Genomic DNA, 26,778 nt, shown 5'->3' on the forward strand with positions numbered 1-26,778 from the left:
TTATGGATTTCCTGCGCCTTATCATTTTTGGAGAAGGTCATTTTGGCTTGTAGATCCATTGATAGACAGAAGTCAGTGTTCTATCTATAAATCTTAATCTTAAATGTGTCTGCAACACACAAATCTGTCGGTTTCCATGGAGCAAAGCCAGCTGATTAAATTCAATGATATCTCAATAAGATAAGCAGCGCAGTATGTCTCTATATATTTGAAATGCATTTAGCATGTGCTTAAAATCGGAGGATGAGATGCCAGAGTAGTAACAAAGTGACAGAACCCTTACATTATTATTACTTACATTTTGCGTCAGGAAGTTTCAAAGTACTTCACAGGATGTATTGCAAACATGACATAAATGCACTAAGTGTACACACCTATATGAAGGACTGCGTAGGATCCATGTCCTATCCCAAGTCACTGCTGCAAACCGATCTATCTGAAGGTTAGACGCATGAAGCAGGAAGATTTGTGCGACTGGTTTAGAATGGGAAAGAAGGCGAAAGCTTTATTTTTCCTCTTCTAGAAGACTACCTTAAATGATTCTGATGTGGATGCAGTTGGAAAATGTTAGTGGATGGTTCCCAATAAATAGATTCAGAGAGGGCCTGAGACAGAACAGAAAATTGAAACAATAGCTTGTGTCGTCTCCCCACGTTCGTGATAATTGCGAATGAGGATAATTTAAATGATGTTCCAGTCTGGAACGATCTATGCCAAGTTGACATTGATATTGCATTCACAGTCTCACACAGTGCGCCGTGTTTTGTTGGAGAATACAAAAATCATTACATTTGTCAGCTTAAGTTTAAGATAATAGTTTATTTCCTGCCAGCCTGAGTAAATGCCTTTTGTTCCAAGAACAATATTGAATCACTTGCATTTACGTGGTTCGATTAAACAAAACACACAACACAGAACTAAAAGTTACATTTCTGCTTTATGTGCTTTTCTTTTTTAAAAAGCAATTTGCTTTTCCCCTCACACCAGAGCAATAATAAAAATACTGCCTTTACTCTCAGCTTCTACCTTTCTCCAGCTTGGCCAGTCGGTCAATTGGGTGAAGCACTTTGAGATATCGTCCCAATGTGAAAAGCGCTATATAAATTTAACTTATTGCAATCGATACAGTGCCGATCACGTTGAGAAAGTCACAAAGGGCTTCACAAAGCGTCTCTAAAGTGTGTTTTTCTGTATATTTTGTAGACGAACTTGGAAGAGATTTGCGCGCAATAGTGTCCCACAAACAGACATGAAGTGACAGATGTTTTTATGTGGGGGATTGAGGAGAAGGTGAGAAACAAGCAAAGCTTGTTAACATTGGTAATGACAAGGACGGAGAGTAAATGTTTAGTAAGTGACAGCTATAGAACTTACAGATCGCAATGTATTTTGAGCACAAGTAATCGGGCTAAGATTGGGGCACACATTTCCGTCAGTTAATTTCAAGAGTTAAGCAGCATGTTCCTTTCTGACAACATAAGAAATTCTGAGGCCTTTTCCTCAGTGTAAAAAAAATCTTAATTAGACCTCATTAACTTATTATTTATGGCCCAGTAAATCATTACTCTTCAAATTCTGCCTGCTATTACACTTGGCACAAGCATTTTCAAAGGTCATCTTGGAAGAACCAAACATGTCTTTTGGAAAGAGTTTCCAATGGGAAGTGTGCTACTCTGAGTGCAGGACCTTTGTTTTTCACTGGTAAAATCTGACATATGTCCATATTATTTATTGCAGCACTAACCTTCCTCTTCTCTAGTGACTTCAAACCAAATGCAAATGCAAGGATTATCATCATTGAACTGTTTGGAAGGACTGCGGCTGAAGGCTGGTGCCTGAAGAGACTGGTAGATCAGGGAGGCATAGGTAACTGATAGGGATGGGAGCTGCAAGTGAGAAGAAGACATAAAGGGGCTCTGGAATTACTGAATCGCAATCCCAGCCACACCCTGTGGTCTATTAAAACTCCGTACCACCAACCTCCGGTTTGTCCCTCGTCCTCTCCACCATCGGTGGCCGTGACTTCAGCCATTACACCCCGAAACTCTGGAACTCTCTCCCTAAAATCCCTCCGCTTTGCCCCCTCCCAACCCACTTTCAAACAACTACGAGGTAAACAGAGGCATGTGGAGTAAAGAAACTTGCCCAATGTTTCGCCCTGCCCGGGAATTGAACCCAGGTCTCTCGCTTGCGAGGCGAGTGCTCTAACCACTGAGCTATAATGCATATCATCTGAGAGTCAGGTGTTACCTGGTCCATATGATCTGGAATAGATATGCTGAAAATAAGAATGACCCATGGCAACGAGCAGTTGAGGTCAACAAAACATCATGGCTCGATTTGTAAACACATCAACATCAAAGAAACTCCAAAATCTCGTTACCACACGCGAGTCTTTGATCTCTCAGATATCTGTAAGTGTTCAGTATGGGACGGATTGGCTTGGTTTAAGTTTCGGACATTGGTTTCTCTACAAAGCTCCAACGTCAAAACAATGGCCTTGATCTCCTACCAATTTATGCAAAATGTATAATTTTATACAGCTGGGAATTCACACAGGAAATCGAAGGGGCAGGTGTCACCTGACAGAGGTGACCAGATGTTCATCAAGCTCCACACTATGCCGTTTACACTTTCTAACCCCGTTGCTCTGCAGATCGAACTTGATGGTAAGTGAATCATCGGTATCAGATTTCACAGAGCTCTTTGTTGTACTGTCCACTGGGAACCCTTGATTCAGGACCATCAGAACTAACTCCATCTTGCGACATTGCATTTGCAAAGCCCTTGGGTCTTTCGTAGCTGATTTGAGCAGATAACCCAAAGCACGGTCAAAGAGGTAAATCTTAATATCAAGCATAATCGTTGCTTTTTATTTAGCACCTTATAACATCTTCGAGATGTCTCAAAGCGTACATTCACTGTAAAGTGCATCGACTGTATATTTTTGTGGGTTTCAAGGTGGGGGAGAGAGAAGCACTGAAATGAAACACTTCATAGCAGGGGTTCTGCTGTTGGCGCAAAGGCCAGCTCATCAGGAACACAGGGCTTAGTAGCACAAGGCTCTCCCCAGTTTCTATCCAATGTGATTTCCGATGGGGAAACATGAACAAGGCTTCCAGTTGTCAATTGCTTCGCTGCTGGGAGGATAAAACACTTGTGTACTTTCCAGGATATGATAAGAACAACGTTTCAAAGTCTAATTGAACTCTGTATCTTCAATTACGAAATCTGTTGCCAAACTTCTAACAGGAAAGCATAGATCGGAGATGCAGAGAGGAGGAGTGGGGGTGGGGCGGAGGGGGAAATCGGAAGTCAGGTAAGTGGTATTTTTTTCTGCAACAGAATGATGGTTCGTGAAGAAAGATTAGTTAATTATAAGCTGTTGAGTAATATATCCTTGTCAGAGCAAATAACACGGAAGAACAATCAGGAGCCTGTACACAGAGACATAACATTAAGGAATACAGTAGTTACTCTTCAGGAAATGTTCAGCAGTGAGGACCCAAACAACTACTTCAAAGGAATGGCCTGCTATCTAACCTTACAACACATCTGCATTATTTCCTTTGATGTTATTTGGCTGCATTGCAGTCAATAATTGCACACACTACCGTTGCTTTGATGTGAGGGGACGCGCTTTGCTGCTCGCATGGCATCAAGACCAGGGACGATGTTTAAGAAATCCCATTAAACAAATGACTTGCTGTTTCAAGGACGACACTGAGATCGGGTCGGTTGTTTTCCAGTTTGTGGCTAAAGGTCCAGTTGTGACCCGAAACTAACCCGCAACTTTAACACACAGTTCGAATGACCTGCAAACATCTTTTGTCCTGTGAATGCCCTCCGCCTGTAAAATGGTTCCCTTCTAAAACAAACTTAGGCTGCCTCCTATACAATTAGCAATTGCAATAGCTGAGACTCTCAAATACAAGGCAACACTCCCAAAGGAAATGAGGCAAAGGGTACATTTTAAAATCTTAAACATACATTACTAAACAACCACATCAATGATCAACAACTTACAGCGTCTGTAAACTTGAAGACAAAAAAAATTTCTCTCTTACTTGAGTGCGTTCAAGTATTTTTAGAATTTTCTCCCTGCTGGAGTAAAGTTGTTGTTGTTGAAAACCTCTGGGGGCTTGGCCTGTGCGCGGTTCCATTGGATGGATACTCCACATTACCCCCCACCCACCCAAAGTGGCTGTTGATCATGTGGGACTGAGCCTTGGCAATGAGTTTTTAACAGATTGGAGAGGGAGTCAGAACAGAGCCCAAAGGATCCCCAATTGATCATCTCTCTCTCTCTCTTTCACTCACTCTCTCACACACACACATACAGTAGAGATTGCTGCAAAAGGACCAAGAACAGGAACCTGGGTTGATGTTTCCTCCCTAACTCAGAGTAATCCAGGACCAATTTACCCTCACATCCGGAACTGGCTGAGACCCAGCAAATTGGGCACAGACTAGGATTCGAACCAGCAAACTCATGGACCACAAGGCTGCAGCTGTATTCACTAAGCCATCAGTACTGCCCCCCACCCCCCACATCATACAAAAGTTACAGGGAACATCCTCTCTATCAAGCAATAGGTGAATTGAATAAAAGGGAAACCACTGGCAGGAATCGGGGTGAAACATAAGATTTGATCAAATCTGTTGCAAGATATCACGTCCATTGCTTGATTCTGGAATTCTGATACTTTCTTCTGGGTTCTGTGCAGCAATGTTTGCTTTTAAATTCACGTGCAATCTTTGGAACATTATTTTCTGTTGAGATTTCTTAAGGCTGGCACACTCTTCCTCTATCCCTCCGCCTTGCCCCTTCCTTCCCCATCTTCAGGTCGCGCCTGTTGTTGCTGCTGTAGTTGTTTATTAACTTGTCTGCTTTTTTTCAGAGTGCATTCTGCAAACAAAGGAGGAGAGTAGTCCTGTTGCAGGGAATTCAGAATACCTCTAAGTTTAAGCCGAAATGGTTAAAAGATTGTGTAAGGAGTTGCTATAGTTGTTATGCAGAAGAAGACATAGCACTAAGGCAGAACAGCCTTGATGTGTCTGCATGAGAAATATATAATAACATACATTTAAACAAGGCTTTTTGTATAAAAATAAATGCCTCAAAACTCTTCACAAAATATAATTGTTTAGAAATGAATGTTGTTTTGTAGGCAAACAGGATCCCATTCTGTGCCAGAAACGCCCCATAAAACAATTGTTATTATAATTATAATAACAATCTGTGCATTTTGATATGTCGTCTTTCATGTCGGGAGGACTTCTCAAAGGGCTTCGAAAGATTTGTTATAAAGCATGGTGAGGTGTCACTTTCAGAGTGAATGCAACAGACAATTTGCCCACAGGAAACAGCCATGACTAATTAACATGGATTTGGAGGCATATTTGGATTAAGAGAGGACTAATCAGGATATCGGGAGGAAGGTTTCCAGTACCTTTGCTATAACTGCTGCAGTGCAGGGGCTTTGCATCCCCCTTAATAGCAAAAGCAGATATATCCTGATATTAATAACACAAAGAATGAGATGATGAACTGGAACTAAATAAAATTGCGCGTAATTTTTGCTTAGGTAAACCTGGCCGTTAGTCTGCGGCAGCAACATCCAACATGCTGTACAACATAGCCTTTCTACACGAGGTATAGCCCATTTGTCCAATGGTTAAAATCGGTCATTCACTCCACGGCCTTTTGTAAGTCATCGCTGTGCACATATTGGCTGCCACCTGCGTCTACAAATACACAGTCACTGCGCTACGCATCAAACCCCCTAAAGCACTTTGAGATGTGAGAAGGTGCTATATCAAATATAAGATTTATTCCTATTATTAGTGTTACAGTACTTGCAACTGTTATAACCGTGTCGTAAGATGCAAGATGTTCCTTTGAAGTGAAAGGTGATGTATGGATATAGACAAATACTGGCTTCTCATTACAACAACACTGCTTCTCCTCTCAGACACAGGTCTTCTGCTCAATTTGCCCAAACTTCTCCAAATGTTATAGAACACATGCACTGAACATGCAAGACGTCAACAACGGCTACTCGTTGCTTGTGCTGTAGAAACCGTTACCTTTGGCCTAGTGTACTGTAGCACCCCGATTTATTACTCCTATTAGATGTTGCTGACCTTGTAAAAGAACTGAGAGTTCACAACAATGGATGTAGAAATTATAAGAACCATCTGTAATTCATGTTCAACCCCTCCTCAATATGACACAACTTGGACAAGTTCCCAAATGGTGTGGTTGCTGTGGCTTTTGGCCCCATATCCAGCCAATTACATTTCTAGGATTTAACATGGCATAGGCTCATAAAAACTTCTGACTCAAAAGGCAAAAATCCTTATTGAATCTCCCCCCCAAAAAAACTCTGTTCCATATCATTGCAAAAAAATAAATAGCGTATCTTGGATACAGCGCTGTAGATTCAAGGAGAACCTGAAGTGTTTACTACAGGGAATTTCAGTGCTCAGTGTTCCATCCAGATAGACAATGATGTTCCCAGCACAACGCATTTGCCAATTCACAGTACCGTCAGCGACTGGACATGCCTACAAGCATTAAATTTAATAAGACAGTGAATGTCAAGCTGTTGTACCTTTAGGTAAGATCTCCTTAATATAATATGCCAGGCTGATCTTCAAATGCCCTCGTATTGAAACCAGATAAAACAGACTAATGTGTAAACTCTTCCAGCACCTCACGCTGTGTTTATGCTTGAGATTGAAGACTGCTATGACAACCGTAATGATTGGCGCTTGAAGCAGGTTCCTTAAGTTCAAACTCTGAAAAGACATGGCAACCTTCTACTCACCGAATATAGCAATGTTTACTGATCACAATAAGCTGTGCAGCCATGAAATGCGTGCACAAGCTAAACAGGGGGAGCCAGGGACACGCTGATATCTCAATGTAATGAAATGTCACAGAGAGCACAGCAAGGCGCAAGAGGAGATGAAATCCCACACTAAATGCGCAAAGTTCAAATGCGTTCAAGAGAAATTGACAAGCGTAAGGTGCGATGTAATCACAGAATCCCTATGGGATTCGGAATCACAGATGGGACGTGAATCACATATTAAAGACAGATGTGTCACATTGTCAGCTGTACTCATGCAGCCAATATACATAGAGACAAACCAGATCAACTCTAAGCACTAAATGAAGCAGCGATGTTCTGGGGAAGAAGGGTTAGGTTAAGTTAATTGCTCTGTGACATGCTTCAGTGCCACAGAGGTTGTTAAATTAATCTATTCTAAAATACACAAATGGTTCTGCAGTGCTGACTGATGTCTTCAGCTCCTTTGGTTGAGGAGTTATTCTGGGCTCCTTGTCTGCCCCTCTAGCTGGGTCAGGGGGGTGTTCAAGGTCTATGGCACGATTTTGAAGAGAAGTTCACAAAAATGTATTCTGACTTCATTCCAACCCAAAATTTTGGACAGATCAACTGGGTCATTCACCGCATTGCTGTTTCTAGGCAATTTCAGCGCAAATTAGCTGTCACGTTTACTTACAGAACAGTCATTATGATTCAAATAAACTCACTGGAGGAACAAAATACAGTATGTGACGTGAAGACATACCACAGGTTCTGGCAACATCTTGTAGAACTTGTGGAAATTACAATATAGAAATTACAATCAAGCTTGTGCTGGTGTTAGCTCCCCCACTGGAACTTACTTGAATCCCAGACCCCTGGCCTTTCCCTTTTGCGTCCTTCCTCTGCACCTGTTTATCCAATTCCCTTTTTAAATATTATAATATCAGCTTCAATTGTCACTTGAGGCAAAGTATTAAAAAAAACGTTAGATTCGACACAGCATCTTCTACGTTGGAACACTTTTCAAAGCGTTCGCAAATCGTAGTGACTGTGCATTTTGTAGGCAATGCATGTTCTGCAGCAAATCTTTTTACACATGTAGCCTTTGGACATTGGAACAAAGCTAAAGAGAAATCAGGGAGCTGGATGTTCAGACTACCTATTGCACAATCTACGCACGGCCTAGATGTCAAACTCCAGTTGCGTACATTTGTGTACGTATGAGCTATCGACTGTTGAGTCAAGGTATGGAGTCTATTTCTTCTTTTGTGGGGAGTCGGGGTGGAGGGAGGGTGTCACGTGAAATGGCTCAGTCAAAATCCTTTACATTGTTTTTGGGCTACAAACTATGCATGCATGCATGCATGCATGCATGCATGCATGCATGCATGCATCCTTCCTTCCTTCCTTCCTTCCTTCCTTCCTTCCTTCCTTCCTTCCTTCCTTCCTTCCTTCCTTCCTTCCTTCCTTCCTTCCTTCCTTCCTTCCTTCCTTCCATCCATCCATCCATCCATCCATGCATGCATGCATGCATGCATGCATGCATGCATGCATACATACATACATACATACATACATACATACATACATACATACATACATACATACATACATACATACATACATACATACATACATACATACATACATACATACATACATACATACATACATACATACATACATACATACATACATACATACATACATACATACATACATACATACATACATACATACATACATACATTGGTGGAAAACATTCAACTTGATTTCGAGCTTGACCCATATTCATGAAAATGTACTCACTGCAAAGTGCCAAGACTCCCTCTGTGTTTTACAAACATGAGCCAAGTCAATGTGTGCAGTTGCCATTAAAAACACAGACTCTGGACTAGCTCATGCCTTGGGCCAGAATATAGTTACTATCATTTTAATGTGGATAATTGCGAATGATTAACCCTTCCAGATCCCTAAATTCATCTTCTGTTTCCTCTTCCAACACTAAAGTCTCTAAACATGGCTGTTTAGAGTTGCAAATGGCAGTTTCCAGGCACATAAATAAGTCTTTCTTTACGCAGAGGGTAATCAATGGTTGCCAGGAAGGGTGGTAGAGGCCAGGATACTAGACTCATTTAAAAAGAAGCTTGATCGCTGTGATTCGGGGGGGGGACAGTAGGGTGGGTGTTCTGAATGGGTCCTCTTCATCCTGAACGATTTTGCGATCTTAAGATCTTGCACAAATAAGCAGAAGTTATCTTGTGTTCAAACAGATTTTTGTCAGTGATTCGAGTCCAATGGTTCAATGACGCGTTAGCCATAAGGAGTGAGGATTTTTATTATCTTACCAGAAAAAGACAGATTAATGTGACTATCGCAGCTGTTTTGACAGAAACGAACAACAAATGAATAGATTACAGAGTTGGAAGCTGTGTGATTAGCTCACTGCAATAACATCCGATTAGACGAATCAAGGGGTCCTTCCATTTGCTTCTCAGTGTGATGGCCAGTCCTCTGTCGTTGGCTCAGAAGAAAATTGATTATGTTCTGCTTTGGTTTAGAACATTTTGTTCTTTTCAATTTGTTAAGGATTTCACTGCTAAACGCTAACAGCGCCGTTGGCTGTGCTATGACTGTGGAGCTGCCAATCAACACTGATAACAATGTGAGGCTTTAAAAGGGGATATCTTGCTGGTTCGCTGAGAAAATGTTAGCGTCAACTGAGCAACATTCAGCTGATTAGAACTGGCAGCTGGCTTTTCCCAAAAGCAACAAGTGTTTGGAATCCGGGAGGGAATGAACCGGTGAAATAGGCAGATAGGCTGCATGAGTTCATGCGGAGGAAATCTCACTTGAATGAGGTCCATCACAGGTCAATGGAATGAATGCAATCATCCAATACCTGATACAGGAGTATTTCCACTTAACAAAGAAAATCCCGAATCTCTTTGGCATCTGCAGCATTCACCAATTTGTTTTGTGCTTTGCAACAGCTCCCAAGGCTTACAGTTTGAGGGATTTTTTTTATGCCCAGTTACACAAATTCTGTCATTTCAACTCTTTTCCAAGCGACAGGCAAATAAAATGCTGGAACAAAGCACATCAGATAGTCCATTTAAATCTTTGCTAAGATTGACATTTTTCCCTGTAATGTGATATATTGGAAAATGATCTACGTTGCTGTGGACTACATGCTATTTCACAGAATAGGGCAAAGTGTATCTAATTCTGTATAAAAACTGAATGGTACTTTAAATTTTTTAAGATCCTTTGTATGTTACAACATACAATTTCCAGTCATTATTTGTGTCCTTGTGCAATTCCCGATTCATGCTGTTATGACTAAGAGACAGGACGAAACACAGTGAAATACGTTCCAATCAGCAGTTTAAACTTATACTGGGCGTAACTAGAAATATTTACTTGCAATAATTTATTGTGTCTCGATGCCCATGTGAAAGTCTAGCCAAATTAACTTGGTGGCTATTCCATTGAAGGAAACTGGTACCTCCAGTTAGGAAATAACATTTCATTGGACTAACCCGGTTGTTAGACGATTGGCGGATTGCTTTCCGAGGGCAATGAACCCTCAAATAAAATTAAAAATTTGTTCACCCAACCCAAGAGTGTTTGTGGGACACTGCTGTTCGCAATTGGCTGCCGTGTTTTGCCCACAAATAGTCAATCCACTTTACATTTGCATATTCTGTGAAGCGCTTTGAGACGTGATAAGGCGCTATATCAAATGCGATAATTATTATTATTATTGCACTGTACGTTAATGGATCATGGTTAGGGTTGCCACTTTCTATATTGATCCCTTTTCCTATATATACACAACAAAATACAAATCTGGCATTTATATAGCACCTTTCACATCAGGAGGACAACCCAAGGCATATTGCTTAAAATCCAAATAGTCAAGCAAACAGCTCTGTGATAATGGCCAAACTTGTCACTTAAAAAAAGGTTGAATGCTAAAGCTCTGAAACACTCTGAAAAATAAATTCTCAATTAATGGAGTAAACAATGAACAAAAAAGTCATTGGCAAACGGGTTTGGTTGATTTAATGAGTTCTTAACCTCGTTCATAGATTAATTACAAAATATATTTTTTGTTGTCCTTCCGACCGTCACTAATTGATGGTAAACAAACTGCAAAAGGTCTCTTTTTCTTCTTTGTCAAACAATCAACTGGGGTTAAACATTAATTCACTCTCAACTGCAATGATGTTTTATTCCACTGTTTACTTCGCACTGTATTATGTTCAGTTTAATGAATGGATGTGTATGTTGAAGGGATTAAGACATTTGCGCAATACTCTGTTCAGGCGGCCGGAATGCACAGGAATATTTCTGTAGGGTTACATTAATCTTGCAATTATAAATCAGCTTCTTGTCCCTTCAATCCATTGACCATGAGAGTGTGGGATAGAAGCAAAGTACCGGAAATAGCCTAACTGTCCATAAAGTAACAGAAAATCAGTCATCTTGGATTTGATAAGACAGCAGGTCCAAGGTTGCAATTGCATGACAGACACCAGGAAGTATTTCCTGACACAGAGATTAATCGGCAGCTGTAACGGGTTACCAGGAAAGGTAATTGATGCCAGGGCGCTGGACTCATTCAGGAAACAGCTTGATGTTATAATGGGCGGGTGCCAGGGTGGGTATTTTGTCAGGATGAGATCAAATGAGCCAAATGGTCTTGTCCATCCGAAACACTTCAATAAAGTCAAGGCCGAGTTCGGTTAAATACAAGCCAGAATCAGTTTGTATTGCGCAAGGCAGCTCAATACTTTACAGCAATATTTTCGATGTCTGCAGAGGAAAGGTCAGACTGGAGCTGAAGTGATGAGTGTTGCATTGCAAATGTCCATCCTACATATTGTAACGTAATAAATTTGGGGGCTTCAGTTGCTTGTTTTGCCTTTTCCTTGAGGGATTAAAGTATTTACATTATATTTTAAACAGGCTGTTCCCAAAGCTCAAAGCAACATTTTTTTTCAATCCCTATTTGGAATTATATTCATTGTTGCACAGGAACTTTTTGAAAACATAAAAATACGCCAAACATTTCTTAATGTACGATTAGGCTTCACTCTCCAGGAATCTGCAATGTGGTGTTATTGTGTCCTGGTGTTTTCTGTCCAGGCACAACCCAAACTAACCTTAATCTTAACCCAAACGCACATCTAGGGGCTAACCTTAACAAATCTCCAGACTTACACCCTGAACCCTTTAACATAATTTAGATAGCTAACCCAAGCCCTGACCCAAACCTAACTCTAAAGATTAGAGGCTAACCTTAATCTTGCATTTTAGACACCTACAAAATACACAGTCATTACACTTTACAGTAAATCCTATGAAGTGATTTGAGATATCCGTCTGACGTGAAAAGCACTGTTATCAAATGCAAATGGATAACTATAATAATTATTATTGTGGATGTGGCCATTCTGAATAGTGTGGGAAGGGGGAATGTCTAAGTACAAATGCTAATGGATGCATTTAATTTACTAAACTGAAACCAATTTGTTGGACTAAATTTAACTATACAATCCAAACACCAAGACATTTCCCAAGTGCATACCATCCTTACTGTGCAAAGTTATTTCATTATCCCACCCACATGTTATATGTAATTTAAACAATGTCTTTCACAGCAAAATCTCTTCAAGCGGATCCTCACGAGAAAGTTGGCAACATGGACGATCTTTCTCACATGGCTTAAATGAGCAAAATGAGGATCAAGATGTTCTAACCCAGTGCCCTTGGAGTTTGTTCTGTTGCCAGCACCTTTTAGTTTCCCTACTTTATTGTGTAGATATCTGTCAAAGTCTCCTGGCGGCTGCAGCAATTTTGTGAAGGTGCAATTTTTGACAAAAGATTTTCTTTGCTCTAAATATTAACAGAAGGATGGTAAAGATATGCGTGAGTAGATCACCATGAAATGTGCATATAATAATCATAACAATAATAATCCTCGCATTTGACTTTGCGCTTTATCACATTGTTGAGATGTCTCAAAGTGCTTGACGGAATACATTGTAAAATGGATTGTGGACGAAATGCGACAGCCAATAATGCATCTTAGAGTTTCATAAGAGGTTGTTATCAAGCTCGTTATTTATTTCAGAATAAGTGCATGTATTCTTACACATACGCATAGACTAAAGTTCCTGGTGATCAAAGCATAATTATTATGTTGTCCTTGATAAGCAACCGCAGAGGATCTGAAATCGGAAGCAGAGATGGATAATGAGGTGTAATTTGCGTTATTTCTTAATGATAAGAAAACCAGTTAGAAATCCCTTCAACCCTAGAGCATAGCCAATTTGCACACTTCAATGTCCCACAAACAGCGATGAAGTGAATGACCGATGACTGAGTCATCTGTGCAGACTCACTGCTTTCTCACCAGCTGCTGATGGTGCGTTAAGCTTGAGATAAGTTTGAGTCAACTTGAGGCATCGGATCTAAATTAGAAATACTGGGGTAATATTTGCGGCTCAACTAGTTGTTGCACACAATAAGGAATTTTCCCCCACCTCATCTCATACAGTACACATCGTACACACGTTCAAGTGTCAAATGAACTAAAAATTACTCACTAATGACCAATTTGCAAATGACTAATGCAGACATTCAGAAGTCAGCATCTGCCCTGAATCTGATTTGTTCTGCACAGTAACTCAACGGCTCGGAGTTCAACATGGGGTGACTTCCATCCTTTTACGAGAAACAAAGCCCAGGCTGGCTCCTGTTTGCTCTGTAGATGGGTTGGGATGTGTTCAGACACCAGTCTAGAGAACGTTCAAGTCTCAGAGATGCCATGGTCGAAAAAGACACTGATTTGAAAGACTTGGAAGGGAATATTAATAATAAGCCTTGATTTTGATACAACGCCTTATCAGGTTGTCAAGACATATGAAAGCGCTTCACAGAATTTACTGTAAAGTAAAGTGACCGGGCATTTGTGAGAAAAACGCAATAGCCAGTTGCGCGCAGCAATGTCCCACACACAGTCATGGAGTAAGTGACCAATTTTATTTGGGGGAAATGGGAGAAATTACCTCCTCTTTTTGAATAGAACCGTGGAATCTTTAACGTCCACTTTAACAGGCAGACGGGACCTTCATTTAACATCTCATTCGAAGGACGGAGTCTCTGACAATGCAGGACAACCCCAGCACTGGCTCTGGAGTGTCAACTGAGACAGTGTGATTCGAAGTCCTGGCGCGTGGCTTGAACCCACATTCATAGGCGGTTTCTTTCTAAGTGCTGTGGAAAATTTCAACCAAATTAACACTGAATTTAAACAAAAAAGTACACCATTCTGCTTCAACTTTACATTTCAGTTTTCAAGTATTACTTATCGATCGGAGCTTAACATGATCATAAACGGTACATCTACTTGATATTTGGGGGCCTCACGTTGTTAAAACTTCAAAGAAAACTTTAAACGACAGAGATACTCCTGGCTGTGCAAGGTGGAAACCGAGAGAAATCAAGGAAATGATTGAATATAAGAAACAGGCAAGAAATTTCTGAATATTACAAGTATTGCATTCTTTTGTTTCGCCTCAAAGAAGGTGTAAGCTGACGAGATGCAGGGGGATCAGACATGTCAATCGAGATGGTGAGGAGGAGAGAAATGAAAGGAATTGAGGAAAGGGGAAAATATCTGTGGTTTTCAGGAATTGATAGAGAACTTTCTACTATTTGTTATTGGCCATTGGCTTCTCAAGCACCAAATTGAGCTGAGCTCTTTACCATCTCTCCTGTAACTCAATCTACTGCAAATCACAGAGAATAAAGCATCCTGTATTTGCTGGGGATCGGTCACTCTATCACCAGGAGAACCCTCAACAACAAGCTTGCAATTATAAATTATATAGCGTCCTTCACGTAGGGTAGCGTCCTGGAGCACTTGACATTGGCGGAGTCTGACCCCGAACCAGGGAGGGAGTAGGTGACCGTAAGCACGATCCAAAACGAAGGTCTTTAGGCGGGATTTAAAAATGGGGAGGGAGGGGGCAAGGTGGAGGGACTCAGGTAGAGAGTTGCAGAGTTTCGGAGCGTAGCGGCTGAAGGCACGGCTACCGATGATGGAGCGGAGGTGGCGGGAGATGAACAGGAGGCCGGCTGGAACAAGAGATACAGCTGGAAAACTACATTGCAGATCTCTTGAAGGGAAAGGCTATGCAAGCTGAATTATCTGCAACACTAACCTGACAATTGGGATTGGGGGCTCACTGACTGGAAAAGACATGTGAAGGCAGTCATGCACATACACAATACTCTGCTCCAGATCCAACCAACCAACACATTTCTCTCTCCTTTGGCAGCAACTCCAAGGAACTGATGTTACAGTAGATGAGGTACTTTAGGGCTAAATTACCACTGAAAGCTTCTGGCTATTCAATAAGCCATTCAGAAAACATTTCCAGACAGCAAAAGAGCTGAAAATCATTGTTCCCACAGGCAGAAGTGAGTAATTTAAAGAATGAGCAGTTTTCTGCCATGTGTTGGATGGAAGCAATAATTCTAATGAAGGTAAATTGTTTCCTTTGGGTGTCAGATACTTCAGCGAAGTAGAGATAGTGACATATAACCTGCTGCTTATTGTCACCGGCTAGACTCCTGGAGCAGAGAATATCTTCCAGGAGATTGGAAAAGTGATATTGGGTAATATCATTCCATGGAAAAACTGTCCTCAGATAATTACATTGATTAGATTCACTAGAAATGTTTTTACGTAAGGTTTAAGCACATTCTGTTTAAAATTATAAAAGGTTTTGATAAGGTTAACATAAATAGGCTGTTACCATGGGTCGGGGAGTCAGTAACCAGGAGACACAAAGATAAGAAAGCGACTAGGAGATCTAAAAGAGAATTTAGGAGAACTATTTTCGGGGTAGTGAGATTGTGGAACTCGCTGCCTGAAGCAATGGTTGAATCAGATAGCGTAGATACATTCAAGAGGAAGTTAGACCTTCCCATGAGGGAGACAGGGAATAGAAGGGTACGGGAGGGTGCAGAAATGGGTGCAGACTTCTGCGGAATATAAACACTGGCACGGACTGGTTGGGTTGAGTGGATATTCCGTGCTATATCCATTCTTTGTAAAACTTTGTAAGGTCCCATTTTGAATACAGTACTGGAGGAACACAGGCCAAGGGAGTGTGCAACATTTTGTGGTGTAGAATGCAATAATATTCTGAAGCAATCGTAGCAAAAAAATGACAAAGCCTCAAGTTACACCTTGAAAGTTCTACTAAAATTAAAGGTTTTTAGGCCTTATATTTACTCAGATGATAGCCTGGGAAGCAGTATGCAAACACCAGATGATCGGCACGGATTTTAAACGACCCCCAAGACACTCTTGTGCGTGCTTTTCTTGTGTCCAAACTCAAAGTATTTGATAACTTTGGGATCTTTGCAATGTAAAGCACTTCACAGATTCACAAGGTCCAAGTCAGCACTCTACAGCTCAGTATACAGATACACCTCATGTCGACACCAATGAAACTGTTCCCCATGGAACTTCCACATGATCAGATTTCCCTCTTAGTGCATCTTGGAGCTCGGCCATTTGATGCTGAATCCCGAAGCAAACGACTCAAAAGACTATCATTTTGGACAAGGCCGCACTTACTTAGAGTAAATACTTGCTGCTGGCAAGCAAGTAGTTTACCAACTGTCCTGGGTCAATTCATTCATACAGTACAAAACAATTCAAATTCATATTTACATAGTGTCTTTCATGTCAGGAGGACGCCACAAGGTGCTGCTCGGGGTAGGGGCTAAGGGGTGAGGTTGCAAGCGGGGAGGGTGGGTGGGAGGGGTGTTGAGAAAGGTCTTGAAGTGGACCTTGTAAGAGGTGAGGGAAGGGGTGAGTCGGGGAGCTCTGGGATGGAGTTCCAGAGGGTGAGACATAATCTCAACTGACCACTGATGGTGGGACATAGGATGTGAAACAGCCCAGTGCTTGATTCTGATAGTCCATTGGCAGGTATATCACCTTGGAACCAATTCAGCCCCGATGAAACCCATCTACCTTCCCTCTAAGAGTACGGATACTAGTTGGATCTTATGTCCTTGCTTTAATGATTCCTGGGATATCTGATTCCCATCTGAAAATAACTGTATATCATATACCACAATGCATAATCGTCTCCTTGTGCATTTTTATGAATCATTTTAAAATGTTCGTACCTTTGTGTTCTTGGCCTGGTCCTCTCTGGGCTCTTCAATTCCATAAAGGATTTTCTCCAGCCCAATTGATTCCTTTCTGGTGAAATGTTAGTCATTATTATTCACATGTAGATCCACCTGCTGTATATTTCAGGTATTTTACTTTTATTATTTCAAAATGTTATTAAGCTGCCTCAACTCAAAAATATCTTTCATGTAGCGATCTTGCAGAAAAATAAATCTTGGAGGAAATTATAGCCTTCAAGTAAGAGGCTTTCATTAAAATAATAAGTGAAAACACAGTGGTGCATTACGACCTATGTGACAATACTGATGTATATAAAAGGGAATGTTGTATGGATCTAATTTCTGAAAGTAATTAAAAGCAGACTCCCAAAGAGCAAAATGAATATTATTCCTTAATGCGTTGGGTATAGTCTGGCTGTTCTAACCGCTCACTAGCTTCCACATGTATTAGCTGGCTAATAGACAAACCTGAGATGGAAAAAAAATGTAAAACCCAATGAACTGTTCCTTAAATGTGATCATGGAGGATACAGATCAATTAATGACCCCACTTGGCTTCCTTTGATCTATTCGGTTTTCTCTGGAAAAGACTCATCTGCCTTACACCATCGTCAGTGCCTTACAACATAATTTTAAAAAGGAAATTAAGGGGTTTTGGGCGTAATGCTGACATGTCTAATGAGAGCTAATGGTCCCTTGAATGGGCAAGTTTAAAAGAGGACAGGTTTCATAACAACAACAAAATTACATCTGTGTAGCGCCTTTCACGGTAACATTAAGTAACTAATCCATGCATTTGACACAGCGCCATATCAGTGTCTCAAAGTGCTTCACAGGATTGCCAGAGAGGTGTGGTGACTGTTTATTTGTTAATGATTCAAGTGGAAACAAACACTGATTTGAGATTTCTGAGCATGCACTGAGCTCGCAGCTTTACTGATCATGGCCTGTCCTAGTCCATTATGAGACCGTAACACCAAACGTAACTGCTGCTAACAGCAGGGGAAATCGTTAGAGTGCAGAATCCGTGGGCCGTCCTTCACATGAGATGTTAGACCGAGGTCCCAGGTTTGCATTGGCAACAACTCATCCTGACAAAGCTTCCGAGCTTAAACAATACAATTTCACATTATGCTGAAAGTTCTTCAGCGACCTCATTATTCTTGGTTGAATCTGCAGTGTATATATATCACAAAATAACCCAAACTCCATTATACATATTAACCTTATGTACAATATCCCGAGGTAGCATGTTACAAAAAGACGATTTAAATTGCATGCAGATGTGAAATGTACGCAACACATGATACATACTCAAAATTGGCTTGTTGTATTGATCCGTAAAGGTGAGAAATTCTGTCCGTCTGGGATCATTGTCAGCCCAGTGGTGTCACAGGGACTGGGGAAATCTGATGAGTGACTTCACATATTTCATTGATAATATCATTGCTTCCAATGGCCTTTGACTATTGTCATAGTCTTTTATTGTCCTCCAGACTTGCTCAAAGGACCACCATGATCTTCAAAGGACCAAAGAAAGTCAACTTACATTCTCCATTAATAAGGACTGTGCTAGAACAGTGAACGCAATTGACTTTATTTACAACGCTACAGACATTATCTTACGCACTTTCTTCTATGAGCAAACTCCAATGAGATTTTTTTCTTTTAACTCTCACGCTATCTCTCTTCCTCGCAGTTCTTTTTAGACTTTTTAAAACACTGTGATGTTAATAATCCCGCATATGATATGACTCACTCCCCCTCTCACGTCAGGAAGATGCATGAAAGCGTTTCAAATGATTTACTGTAAAGTTGGAATGACTGTATTATGCAGGCGAACACAGCAGCCAATTTACGCACAGTAATATCCCGCAAGCAGCCATTAAATGAATGACTAATTTTTTGGGGGACATTGTTGGTCAGGACGCTCGGAAAGAGAAATTCCCTTCTTGTTTTAAAGAATGTGTGGGATGTTTATGTCCGCTTGAACAGCCACAGATGATGGACCTCGGGTTTAACATCTCACTCGAAGGAAAGCAATTCAGTGCACCTCCCAGTACTACACTGGAGTGTCAGCTTAGACTGTGCGAGCTCCACTTCTTACCGTGGACTTCAACACACAACCTTCTGACTCAGAGACGTGAGCCAGGCTGACACACATGATAGCCTCCCTTCGAAAGCTTTGGGCCCAAAGGAAAACAGCAGTTTTTTTTTTACAGTATTGCTTTTCGAGTGTAAGGTACCGGTCATTATATTGAAGCAAACGCTTAAGATTTGTTTCAGTTATGCTTACACTTTTAAAAAAATGTCTGCGTAAAAACACACACAGCTACACGGAATCTGCACCTCTTACCGTTTTGTGCTTCCTGGGATCTTAACCCAGTTCTGCCACATAATCAAAACTAACCAAAACAATTAAAGTAGAACAGAGATCCTGTTAAATATAATTGCTTGCAACTGATTTTCAGAAGAAATTCTGATGGGGGAGATTGGAGTCATCATGTAGTGTTCCATAGCAGTAGCCAATACTTCCTTACATGTTTACAATGGGAAAATCTCCAACAAATATTGCTGGCCCCATTGTTCGTGTTGAATTACTATAAAATTAATGCTAACTACCAGAGCGAAATGGCAATTCGGTAATGGAGCAGATTGTCTGAGGTGGTTGTCAAGGTCAAGGGTAGAGTAGAGTTGTTTGGTCTCTGCTCCTGACCCTGAACTGTTTGATGCGGTCATCATTGTGCTTACGGTCCCCTCCCTCTCCCCCTGGCTCTGGGTCAGACTCCGCCACTGTCAAGTACTCCATGACCCTATCCCGAGTGAGGGGTGCTATATAAATGCAAGTTGTTGTTGAAGTGTGAAAAGAAAAGATAAGGGAATTTCTCCCAACAAATCCCCCAAATAAAACTGTTCATTCACTCCATGGCTGTTTGTAAGACCCTGATGTACCCAAATGGCTGCTGAGTTTTGCCCACACAATACATAGTCACACTACTTTGCACAGGATATATCCTGTGATGCTCTTTGAGACATCTTGATGATGTGATAAGGAGCGACATCAAGTACAAGGACTATTATCGTCAATGCCTCTATGTGTAACTGACCAGAATTTCAGTGCATGGATCCTTTACTTCAAACAGTTCAATCCAAATCCTTGTGAAAACAGCTGTTCTTCTTTGAGCTTTTTGCAGCATCTAATGATGCATTTCACTCTATCTCCATAGGTGCACACTGACCCTTTTCTCTTCAAGGTTAATCTCATCTAATCCACACCTCCTACCCTCCCCATCTTGGCTATCATCCACTACACCCCTTCAATGGAAATATGCATCTCAAACAACTTCAAACAAGAACGTGTGTCCTCCTGTCCATCCATACTTTTACATAGGCTTCCGTCTCTAACAATGTGCTCCTACCCTATGAAACCCTAAATCGGTTTGGCTTGTACATCAGAGCGAAGTAGCTCTGCATGGATGGAAAAGGAATACATCACAGCATTTTTTTTCATTAAGCGTGGAAGATGTATGTCTATTGTCTAAATTTATGGGTTGGGGGGGGGGCAGAAGTAAGTAGGTCCTTTCTCCAAGAAGGAATGAGGTGTTCTTAGCACTCATGTGGTGGAACTCGGGGTAGAATGTTAAATGTAACTTCAAATGCATCCTGGAACGCTATGTGCTGCCCATCCAGAGAACAGCTGTTTGGGATGAATTCCAGAAGCTTTTGTGGTCTTGAGTTGGTTTCAGGCCAGCAGCACTTGTAGACATTCAAACCCCAAACTTAATAAGGGTGTCTTGCCACGGCTGTAACTTATCTGCCTGGCCATCTGTTAATTGGTTCAGTGTAGCCACAATGCGTTCTTCCTTCATCTTCCTCAGGAAAGATAGCCCGACTGTTGGACTTCACAAACCTGGAGGTCGTTGTGAGCTATTGGCAGATAATAATCTTTGCATATGATATAGCGCCTTATCATGTCTTCAAGACGTCTCAAAGCGTTTCACAGAATTCACTGTAAAGTGAATTGACTGTATATTTTGTGGGCGAAACATCGTAGTGGAGGCCTGAAATTCCTCCTAATTTTAGCCGGGAGTTCCCTTTTGTCTTGAAGTTTCATATCACAAGGACCTGTTGAAAATTCATAAACTCAGTCTTAATCTGAAAGCTGTTTTTCTTTGTTGCAGATGTTAGTCGTGGAAAATAATCTTCGCATTTGATATAGCAACTGATCGCCTCGTCGAGGTGATCTGCGCCCAATCCCACCACTGTGCAATGATCCGTTACCTTCCATAGCTTTTACTCAGAAGGTAAAAAGGAACAGTTTGTCAGGAAAGGTGGTAGAGGCCAGGACAAGGACTCATTTACAAAGCAGGTCAATCAATGCTTTTTATCCCAACCTACAGTCTCCTCGTGGAGGAGTTCTGGAAGGATAAGATTGATGGACTGAAGATCTTTCTTCACCCAATCCGATATTGTGATCCTGTGAAGACCGGCTTGATAAATACAAGTTGTTGTGGATTTGTGAGGCAAACAATGTCCAATAAATAGCCATGAAGTGAATGACCTATTATTTTAGAAAGAATTCCGGGGTCTAGCGCTCCTCTCACTGCTTTTATTCAGGATCTTACTATCAGGAGTCATAATAGGAAATCCCATCATAAGGACGTAACCGAATGTGTTAGTGTTAGTGTTGAGGCAGTGCTCAGCTCCCCCTTGGCTGAGTCTGGAATGCCACTGCAACTAGCAATAGCAGAAATTATATTAATAATCCTTGCATTTGATACAGCGCCTTATCACGTCTTCGAGACGTATCAAAGTGCTTCACAGGATACACTGTAAAGCGAATTGACTATATATTTTTGTGGGCAAAAAATATTACTAAATGTCCTGAATAGCTACATATATCTCACAACTTTCTTTTTAGATTCATTATTTCATCTTTGACGTTTCCTGCATTGGAGACCGCTCTATAAACACAACTTGTTGATGCTGCTCCAAATTGCTTGGGAGTCATCAACCTGATAAAGGAGGGGAGAGGACAAAATGGAAATTTTTATATTACTTGATGAAGATAGGTGTTCCGCATATGTCAGACACCCGGTTGAACCCCCAAAAATTATAATTCTATTATAATTTCAGAGCATTATGAAGAGCAAGCAAAAAAAATGAAGATATTTCTTCAAATCTAGTTTACTTTTGGGTTAATTTTTTTTTAAAACTCAAGCCTTCCCTCCCCCTCGCTCTCTGTCAGATATTTAACATCCAACTAACTAACGGGAGGATTATTGCCTCCAGGGTTTGAGGTCAGGAAATTCCTGAACCTAAGCAAGCAGTCGCATTCTGGAGGTAAGTGGGGCTGAGAGACTGTGTCAAACACTGAGCTGGTGCAACCACTAACAATATAATGGAGTAGACCTCTGCAGGTTGCTAACTGGTATTCAGGCTTGAAAACCAGCCTGATTACTTTCCTGTATGGAATTTACAGTTAAAATGTACAGAAATGCACACCAGGTTCAAGCAACGAATTCCAATGTACCAAATCACTTCCTGTTCCTGAACATTAGATAGAATTCCCAATCCAGGTTTAAATACACAATCCTGGGCCAAAGCGAAAGATGACCCAGTTATTTATCATTCGTTTAATATTCAATGCCTCTGTCTGTCGTCAGAATTCAGCTCACGTTGTTACGTCCGGTTCATACTTAAATCCATTGCACGTTGGCGCAGTTCTGTGTGTCATTGAGTTTTCTGAGGTCCGAGATTCCATTACGGAATGATTCAGGAGATCTCGGGGTACAAATATTGCACATCGATCATTTTTATAAGCACTTTATGAAAAACTCTAATCCAAGCATAACATTTTTTGGCAAATGAGTTAATAAAAGTTCAACTATATTGTAATTCAAATCATATGGTTGACTAGACTGGTGGCCAATCTAGCTTTCCTTATGTTTTATCATATCTAAAGAAATGGTACATTTACTAATTTGAGTTTCCTGAATTGTGATGGGGTGAATGCATCTGGGAGCTTCCCGTTACATTTTATCCCAGGGGTGTCTTTAAGTGTAAAACTAATCGAAATCCTTACATTTGATGCATTGCTTTATCACGTCAAAACATTTCAAAAGCACTTCACGCAGGTCTATCTTGTTTGGAGCTGCATCTTAATTGCCCTCCTTGAGAACGAAAAGCAAACCCAAGTGGGTAACTATCAGGAATGAAAGAAAAGATTCAGCTGAATGAAATGGCATGCCAACTCTCTCCTGACAGGAAAACAACAACAAATTACTTTCATATAGCGCCTTTCATGTCAGGAGGACATCCCAAGGCGCTGGACAGTCAGGGATTCTGCACCCGAGCTGGTGGTTGGGATCAGAAGGGGTGGAGGGTGGGGAGAGTAGGGATAGGAGGGTGATTGAAGGCCCAGTCGAAGAGGAGGGTCTTGAGAGGGGTCTTGAAGGACACCACCGGGCTATACAATAATACAATTTATACTTAGTTAGAGCCTTTCACATTGAAAGGGCCCCTCAAAGTGCTTCACAGCGCTGGTTGGGCACCTGAGCTGGGGGGTAGGAGTCAATGGGGGTGGGCTCTAAAGCAGATGGGGAACGAGGTGCCTGCTGTTTAAAAGCAAAACTGAACTCTTTCATTTTTCAATTGAACAATTTTAAAGGCAGTTCAAAGTCGATTCCCAAATCGTTTTAATGCCCGTGTGTTATTTCAACCATTTTGGTTTTGTTTTCCGCACTCCGGGGTTTGTGATTTTACAAGTGGAACTATTAGCGGCAACGGGTAGAGAAAGGAAGAGTAGAATTGAGATGTCTCTCCCCTCTCACACCCATCTGTACTCCATTAACCATTTAAAGAGTAAGTGATCAATGCTGCTCGGCCTTCCATGTAACTGTGAAAGGCTAAAGTACCTACAGCTTCCTAATTATGCTCAAGTGTAAGGATATGCTAGAATTGGAAGTCAGGAAGGTCTTGAATTTTAATTTAATAAAGGAAACATAGAAGAACTGGCGAGTATAGTAGATTAACACACTGCCCTTTCATCTCTGGCATCTGGATTCTAATCCACCGCAGACTGGTGGGGTGAATATCTCTCTCTGTCTCTCTCAGTCTCTCCCCTGGCCAAGTTACCAAAGACAACTGAATTTAAACAGTTTTAACTGACGATCCAATTTGGTATGTGCCTTAAATAGAAATTCAACAAATTCAGTCGGTATTAAACTGATACTCTCATTTTGAGAATGAGAATTAAGCGCTCTGGGACTCTATATAAATAAAGGGCGTTATATAGCAAGAGAGGAGACACATTCAAAATTGAGTGAGCAATTTTACGTGTTATAGTAATAATATTGTTGGTCAGGACATGGGGAGAAACTCCCTTCTCTTTTTTGATTACTGCCACGTGATCTTTAACATCCATCTGAACAGGCGGACAGGACCTTGCTTTAACATTTCATCCAGAATGGCACCTTCAACAATGCAGCACACCTTCAAGTACTTCTTTGGAGTGCGACCTGGACTATAGGAGTTCAAAGCCCCAATATGGAGGGATTGTACTCACCACCTTCTGATTCATCCAGCAACCGAACTGGGCTGACACATAACTTGTCTTGCTGAAGGCTGAACATAATAAGACGTTGAACATCTTAATAATGAGTGCTGAAGGATATGAAAGACAGAGGCTTGATAGGGCAGGGCAGTGGGATTGAATGAACACCTTGCTCTGAAAGGCTTGGTTGTGCTGTAAAATTCTTTGATGCTACGATTCAATGCCATTTACCTGTCAATTGACCATATCCCTGCAAATTACTTCTTTTTAGATAATCCTTTGACCTGAGTTGCAATTCCATTCCCTACAAAATAAAAAAAACATATATTATTTTGAGAGATATACTGACCACAACTAAAACACACAGAGCGTGTTTAGTAAAATAATATAATTTCACAGTGCCCCAATGAACCATAGCATGACCTGCCCCCACTTTCCTTTCCAATTTATCATTATTGCAACTATAATGCAAATAAATCACCTAATCTCAGTCAGCCATAACTTCCATTGTTGTTTAACAAGACAGGGAGTTGAAGGGGTTTAATATTCTTGTGAAAGAAGTAGTTGAATGGCTTGTGACATGTTGCGGAACTGCTCAGAACTGCTCAGTATTACCAATCTAGCAGTATACATTAGTGGAGCCAGCCATCTTGAGGCTCTGGTTTATGACTGGAAACCTCAGCTTATTAATAATAATGTTGGACAAGTAAACATTTAGTGATATCTGCAGTTAAACTGGGTCGCTCTCTGATTGGAAGGACACATCTGGAGATGTGTTGGGCATGGCTGTTTCTAATAACAGGGAGAGTAAAACTACAGGGATCTACCTTTAATTTGTTTTAATATCACTGAAAGAGAGCCCAAAGTGAGCAGAGCAAAGGGACTCGATTTTAACGATCTGGAAACAAAACGGATGTCGGTAAAATTAACAACAGCAGCAGAAGGCAGCACTATATATGCTCTTATAGTTTAATTACTTGTTCTCTTTTGGTCGGCACTGAAATCTGAAATTATTAAAACTATTTGACCAACGCGAGGCAAGTCAGTCTCTTTGTTTCTGCTGCAGTTCCTTAACTGATCAGATTTGTCCCCATTGAGCAAAAGGATGTGCAAAACTGCTTCCCATTCTCTTCCCCTCCCCCAATTTTAGAAAATACGTGCAAATATTTCTCTAAAACGTCAGTCAAGAGACGAAACTCTGTCACTGTTAAATGCTCCGAGATGCTACCTCATGTGAAGAACGCTATATAAATGCCAGGTGTTGTAACTCTGTACGCCACAAACATCCAACTTATAATATTGATAATGATAATAATAATCCTTGGTTTTCTTAGTCTTTTTCAAGTCAGGAGGACTTCACAGGATTTACTGTGACTGTGTATTGAGTGGATGAATGTGGCAGCTCAATTCTGTATCTTATCGTCCCACAAAAGCCGTGAAATGAATGACCATGTTTATTTGGGGGGCTTTTGGCCAAGATGCTGGGAGAAACATGATCAAAGTATCATTGAACAGTGTCTGAGCTGATGGGAGGTCGGTAGTTTTCGAGAAGCTGTCTCAAATTCCTCAGCGTCAGTTCAAACTCAAGTGAAATTGACACATCCGCGTGAGCTGTACTGTAAAGTGATAAAGAAAGAAACAACTCACAATTTTATAGCACTCCATCGTGATGGAATGTGTCAAATCACCTCCATAGTAAAGCCACACACCACAAGGCAAGTGATGAAATCATCGGATCCAAATGGTTCAGTATTGCCAGAGGGCTGGAAAAGCTAAAGCGCCCCGTGCATTCGGTATTTCAGTGTGTAAATAAGTGCCAAGGTGCCAAATGTCCCTGATCTCTCATCAACACCTTGATGGTTCAAAGAACTCCCCCTGTGCAGCAGCAACAAAAGAGCTGGGATATATATAAATAAGCCAGTCAGGAATCTCCGGAAGTAATTAACAGCGCCTCTCTTTTATGTGGAATATTAAACAATTAAACACAAGAAGTCAGTTAACTAGTGCAAAGGATTGGCAATAACCTGAAGTCTAGCCATATGGACTTCCTTCAAACTCTGAGGAGTCACAGGTAACGGAAACAAACTGGGTAAATTGTGCAACTTGCAAAAGACGCAATCGCTAACAAAAAACACAAGTGACGTGTCGCTATGA

General features: G+C 41.0%; 1 long non-coding RNA gene across 1 annotated transcript; it reads right to left on the reverse strand.

Moving 5' to 3' along the window:
- Positions 1-14,069: 14,069 nt before the first annotated feature.
- On the reverse strand, positions 14,070-18,838 carry LOC103180317. The gene is made up of 3 exons (XR_488093.2): positions 18,384-18,838; positions 17,064-17,139; positions 14,070-14,126 (listed from the first exon to the last, which is right to left on the reverse strand). It is a non-coding gene; the product is annotated as an uncharacterized LOC103180317 (long non-coding RNA).
- Between the last annotated feature and the right edge of the window lie 7,940 nt (positions 18,839-26,778).

The sequence above is a fragment of the Callorhinchus milii genome, unplaced genomic scaffold (assembly GCF_018977255.1).
Source record: "Callorhinchus milii isolate IMCB2004 unplaced genomic scaffold, IMCB_Cmil_1.0 Scaffold25, whole genome shotgun sequence".
Taxonomy (NCBI): Eukaryota; Metazoa; Chordata; class Chondrichthyes; order Chimaeriformes; family Callorhinchidae; genus Callorhinchus; species Callorhinchus milii.